The sequence below is a fragment of the Neophocaena asiaeorientalis genome, unplaced genomic scaffold (genome assembly GCF_003031525.2).
Source record: "Neophocaena asiaeorientalis asiaeorientalis breed wild unplaced genomic scaffold, Neophocaena_asiaeorientalis_V1.1 scaffold649, whole genome shotgun sequence".
NCBI lineage: Eukaryota > Metazoa > Chordata > Mammalia > Artiodactyla > Phocoenidae > Neophocaena > Neophocaena asiaeorientalis.
In genome coordinates, this window is record NW_020173202.1 from 1742259 (window position 1) to 1748496 (window position 6238).

Sequence of the window (6238 nt, forward strand, 5' to 3'; positions counted from 1 at the left end):
CACCTGCTGACCGCGGTGCCTCTACCACAGCCGCTTCCCCCGCAGCAGCGGCGTGCGGCCGTCTGCGCCCGGTCAGTTGCCTGTAATAGAAAGCCACGTGCGAAGGACAGAATCCGCGCACCTGCAGGCTCTGGGCATCGCACAGAGCCCTGGGGAGGAACTGCAGCCACATATTCGGAGGGTCTGGAACCCAAACCGAAGAGCCACAGGGACCCCAGGCTGAGAAGAAAGGGGGTGTGGGGTGGGAGGAAGGAGGGCGCTTTGTTAAATAAGAAGGAAATGGCATATTTTTACCTTGGAATGTGATGCATTCAGCATGAATGACGCTGTAATTGTGATTTGGGCTTAGAAAGTTACACACCAGTATATCAAATGATTCCAGTTGTGTAAGAAAATCATGCACGTGTCGCCAGGGTCTGTAGGTCATCGTTGGTCAGTAAGTCTAGGGGAGCGCACATGGGGTCACCTGCGGGGTTTCTGGAAACACAGACACCTCCTCACCCCACACCGTGATCGCAGCCCCAGGGCTGGGGCGAGGCCGAGGGATGTGCATTTCTCCAAGCTCACGGACCCAGAGCCGCCGTGGAGAGCTACTGGTCTAGGGCCTACACTCGGTAACAAAGAAGCCCCGGGCCCAGGGGGTTCACCCTAGAAAGGGCATCCTCGCCCCAGTCTCAGGCCAGTGTGGGCTACGTTCCTGACCCATCTTGTCTCGAGGTCACTTGAAACTCACGGCCCAGGCAAGGGGGCAGAGAGGGGAAGGCGATGCCCGGATTACTAACTGCCTACCAGCTGGACCCGCACTAACCAGTCCTAGGACCGACCTTGCCCCCAAGGAGCGCCGGGCGGACAGTGCCGCCGAGGGAGCCCTGGCTGTTGGTGCCCACAAGTCTGGTCCACAGACGAAAAGGCTGGGCGCCCCCAGGCAGTGGGCCCAGAGTCGCTTTCATGTTCTTTCTAAACGTAAGTGTGTTTTCTTTGCTTTCTACATAGGGATACACTATTCAGGGTTTGTTTAAAAAATCTTTTTAAAAAAGTCTGTTTACGAATAGCACACGATGAAACTGATATGTACATCAACATGAAGAAGACTTTCTCAGAAGTTTTGTGTTTTTTTGTGTATTATTAAAACAGAAATTGTAGAATTTGTTTCTATAAGGTAATAGATTTTTCGGCTGGGATTTTAATTAATGTCATTACCAAGTCTTTTCTAACAAACCTTAGCTCATTTTCTTGGAACTACTTAGGCATTAGTTCAGCTTTCAACAGTGAAAAATGCTCTCTCCTGCCTGTTCTTTCCTATTTTACCCAGAGGATCCCCTCAAGGTCACTGGGCCCCTTTCCTGTCAGCCTTTAAGAGGAAGGGATGAAGCCAACCAGGGTCTCGCTCTGTGCGAGGTGTTGGCCTCTGGGACGGAGCTGAAGGGGCCTCAGCGGGTGGCAGGCTGAGGGGAGCTTGGGGACCGTCTCCTGTCACTTGTCACTCCCCGGCAGCAGACCCACGGTCAAGTTGGTCACTGCCCACAGAACTCCTCTGCCCCGCGCCCCGGTTGCCGGCCACCGGGAGGAGGCCGAGCACATCCCGCAGACCGCTTCTGTGTCGCCGAGGACCCAAGGACTCGGGCGGGGGTCCCTGGGCCCAGCCGGCCACAGGGAGCTTGTGTGTGCCTGGCGGGCAGCGAGCGTGTGGGTGAGAGCGGGGAGCCTTCCCCTGGGTGGCCTGGGGACGAGGGCTCCTGACCGTGAGTGGACGGGGGTCCCAGGCCCGCTGTCCCCTCCCAGATGCCCTCTAAATCCCAGCTCCATCCTCCTGGTGCCGTCTCAGCACCGAGACCCTGCGTGTCAATCCAAACACTGCTCCCCACAGGCGACCTGTGGGGCGAGGAGCCCGGTTCCCCTAAAAGCTTCCCCTGCTGGCGCTGCGTGGTTGTCAGAGGGGCACCTCAAGGGGACGCAGGGTCTCCTCCACCTGCTCTTCCCGAGAAGCCTCCGTTTTGCTTTTCTGATTCATCTTGATGTCGCCCTGAATTCATGTAAATCCTGTGTGTGGCGGGGTCTCTGCACTTTGCCAGGGTGTCTGGAGCGACGGGATCAGCCCTGAGGGAGACTTTGTGCATCACACGGAGCCTGGCGGCCCTCACAGACGTCCTGGGAGTGCTGTCGGCAGGCAGGGGCCACGTCCCAACAGGAACAGCGGTTCACCCACCTGCTCCAGGATGCGCTCGGCACTGCCATCCCCATCGGTGCCCCAAAGAGGGGAACTGCTGCCCCCCTGCCGCTCACCCCGGGCCCGCCCCTCCCGGCCACATCTCCTGGGGGGCTTCCCGGCTCTCGGGGTCACTGCCGGCCCTTCCTCAGGATTTGCGGTGCTCTTGAGGACATTGTCACTCTTCTCAGTGTTGTCTGGCCCTGGTGCTTTGTGGAGTGTGGGCAACACCAGCCCCTCCGGCTGGGTTCCAAGTTCCTAGGGGTACGGCACATACAGGGGGTCTCTGAGCTGTGGGACTGCACTGCACCTGCACGGACGCCACTGCTCTGGGCTGTGCGCGCTGCCTGGCCACGTGGAGGCCGGACTCCTGGTTGCAGGTGCCAGGGACCCGACTGAGTTAGAAGAAGTGTGGGGATCGAGGTGACCTGACGATGTTGGCCCTCACCAGCTCAAGCTCCGAGCTGATGGGGGGAACTCGATGGGGGCTCTGTCCTGCACCAGGCTGTCTGTCCCGGCAGGCAGGTTCCTGAGCTGAGCTTCTCTGTCAGACTTTCCTCAAGGCAGCCCTGGCCTAGCTCAGGCCGCCCACCCAGCAGGGAGCTCGGGACGGGAGGGGCAGGGTGGGCACCCCCAGCGTCTCCTACCGAATTTGACAACAGTTAAGTGGCTTGTCTTTCCTTGGGAGACACCAGTCATGGGAGGCTAATGGAGCTCCTGCCATGGGGGATAAACATGGGGCAGGGGGATGGAAACACACAGGGAGGGATAGAAACGCAGGGGAGGGGACAGATCGCTCTGTTTGGAGCTGCAGCCCGTCCTGGGATGACTGAGGTGATGCTCCAGGGCCCTTTCTGTCCCTGGTCTCGGGGTCTCCCTCTCGCTCTGTCCACAGGATGAGAGGGGGGCTGCTCCCAGGGCCGGCGCTCAGCCCAGGATGTGCATGGCTGAGGGAGAGGGGATGCAGGCCGGGCGCCCGCAGCCCACACTCTAGTCCCCATGGTCGGGCTGCTGTTTCCGCCTCGTGTCCCCTCCGCGCCCGCCCTTCCCCTGTCTTTGGTCTTCCTCCCAAACTGTTCACCCTGATGCTGGCCCTTGAGGAAAGCAAGAGTTGGATTCCGCTGTGGGGAGAAGCCCCGGTGCTCCTTGCCAAGGGCCCGGAGGAGGCCGAGGGCCCCGCGAAGCACAAAGCGGGACCCCAGCCTCGCCAGGCGCAGCCGGGGGCCTCTGCCCCCTAAGCTGCAGGGGCACTCCACGGGGAGCCCCTGGGGCGCCTGGGCTGGCGCTGCTGGGGGCCGGGCTCACCCCTCCTGAGCCGGCATGTACAGAGACGGCGGGTACGACTGCGACCTGGGCTTCGCGGGACTTTAGAGATGCCACTTTTGCATTAGAATCTTTCCAACTGCGTGTCATCACTTCTTTTTACAAGGAGGTGATGCAAAGTTACGGGCGATCATGGGTGTGGCCCAGGCCAGAGGCACGTGGCTGAGACGCTGCAGAGCCTGGGGCTTGAAGCCCGAGCGAGCGCCGCAAGAGAGCGAGGCCATCCAGCCCCCAGAAAACTCAGGTGAAGGAGAGGTGGACGCGAGCTTTTCTCCCTTAAAATGTGTTTCCTGGCCTTGCCTGTAATGCGTGTGCTGTGAAAATAAACACGCTGAATTTGAAGCCTGGAAAGCCGGCCCACGTCTGGACAGATCACTGAGGCAGCAGGAGGCTGGGGGAGGCAGGTGCATCCGAGGAGCCGCCTTTGAGGGGGAGGACTTGGGCGGGGCCCACGGGTGGGTCCCAGGGGCTGGCTGGCTGCCAGCAGGATGGACGGGGAACCTGTCCCCTCGTTCGGCACAGACGGGGTGTAATGGGGTGCCGGGTGCATGCACCCCGCAAAGAGCAGGTGACTGTGTGTCCTTATTCCCCCTCACGAGGACCTGCTCGAGCCCATGTCAGGGGGCCGAGCACGATGCAGACTCGAGGGCGGACCCCGGCCCTCAACCCTGGGGCCTGCAGACAGAACTGGGGGGCCCTGTGGACTTGCAGAGGAGAGCGGGGCAGCTTTACCCCCCTGGAGCCCGGCAGCTGCGAACGTGGGAAACACACCCCGTCGTTGTTCCTGGCTGTGGTCCTGGCTGTCCCCACGTCCCTCCTGGGACAGGCGCAGCCCCGTCCCTGCCGGCGGCTGCTGAGCGGGTGTCAGTGCGGTAACGGACTTTCCGCTGCTTCTCAGAGCTCCTGAGCATGGTTACAGGCCCGCCAGGCTGCGGAGGGACGTCCACAAGGGTGGACCGTCCATGTGGCTCTCCCCACATCACCCCATTGCTCCGAGGGCTTGGCATGTGCCCAGAGAGGACGGTGCTCGGGAGGGAGGTGCCCGGGGCAGGGCCTGGCGGGCAGGTGAGCATGGAGGCATCAGCTACTTAGTGCTGGGTGGCCACCCGTGTCCCAGCAGGAAGAGTCTGTAGCTCCGCAGCAGGGAACACGCGGGCGTCCCCGAGAGAGGACCAGGGTCTGGTCACCGGTCTCAAAGAGGTTGTGACCCCAGCCTCCGGGAGCCTGGTCCATGAGGCCTGGCCCTGTCGGGGAGGGAGGAAGATGAGCGGGAGAGGGGGTGCCCGGGTGGGAAGACCCCGCAAGGGCTGCCACGCTCCGGGCAAGAGGAATCCCAGAGCCGCGCGGAAGATGTGCATTCTGGTTTAGATCAGAATGGTTTACATCTTTTCTACACGCGGAAATGAAAGCGATAGCACCCAAAGGCGAAGCGAAAAGCGGAGGACCCTGACAGAGATTTTGTGCACAGCTCAGGGAGTGGGTCGCAGTGGGTCCGGGTCAGCGCCCAGGCACAGCCAGCACCTCCAGGAAGGAGGGGACACGCTGGTCCCAGCCCAAAGGAGGGGCTCCGCTCCACCAGTGGCCACCAGTGTCTCGGGCTGGGCACTCTGCACCCCCCCAGGGCACCCACCTCCCGAGCGTGCCTTCCAGGTGCCCACGACAGGAGGGGTGGCAGCCACGCGATGCAGGAGTCGTGGGCTGCGCCCTGCGTCCCAGCCGCCGGGACACGGCTCCCCGGGGACCCGAGGGGCCAGCGCTGGGGACGGGAGGGGTGCTGCGTGGAGGAATCACACACCATCAACCACACAATTAGATCCGTGATAGATGGATCAGCAGAAAGATGGCAGACGACTTAAACGGAAGGGCTAAGGGGACCTGTTTGTGTGTGACACCTGCACGAGCGTGGCAGCTACGGAAGCAGCAGAGCACAGAAGCGTTTCATATTCCCAGCTCAGATATCGTGAGCAGCGTAGCCAGTGGAGGTAGAATCTTCTAAAGTGATGAAAACTCCCTAACGCGACAAACAAATCAGTTTCAGCTTCCCTTGACTCACGTGACTTTCGCGTTCCTGCGAAGAGGGGCGTTAAAGCCGCAGGGGCGATCCTGCGTGATGGGGCGGGAAGCAGGGTGGGGCCCCAGGCTCAGCGCACGCCCGGTCCTCACCTGGGAGTGCCCGCCGGCATGTCGGCGGATCCTGCGGGTGTGAGGGACGTGTTCGCGGAACAGGACCGTCTGCGCACTGCGTAATCCTAGGACGCCCAGCCCCGTCGTGGTGACAACCTGGGACGGCCACGGCGCCGAGTCGCCCCCGAGGGCTTAACGGGCGGGCCCGAAAGCAGGTGGTTGTGACTGCAGCGAGCCCCGTTCTCAAACTGCCCCTCACCTGCTTGCCAGGCTTAGGAATCCCGTTAGTGGGACGAGGCCTTAATACAGCAGGACAGCAGTAACCGAGTTTCTCCACAGGACAGGCGCGGACCGCAGCAGCTGGGCAGGACCGCTGTCAGCTCCTGCGTCTATTTCGGCGTAGAAGAGGGAGCTGGGGGACACGGGTGCCCAGAGAGCCAGGGACAGGTCACAGCCCTGAGGGCTGCGAGGCCAGAGGAGCCGCCCGCCGTGCTCCCACGGTGCCCGGCCGCGTGAGATGGGCTCTGCCCTCGGGGACAGTGGCCGCTGCTCTAGGCACTGGGCCCTGGGCCAGGCTCTGTGTGA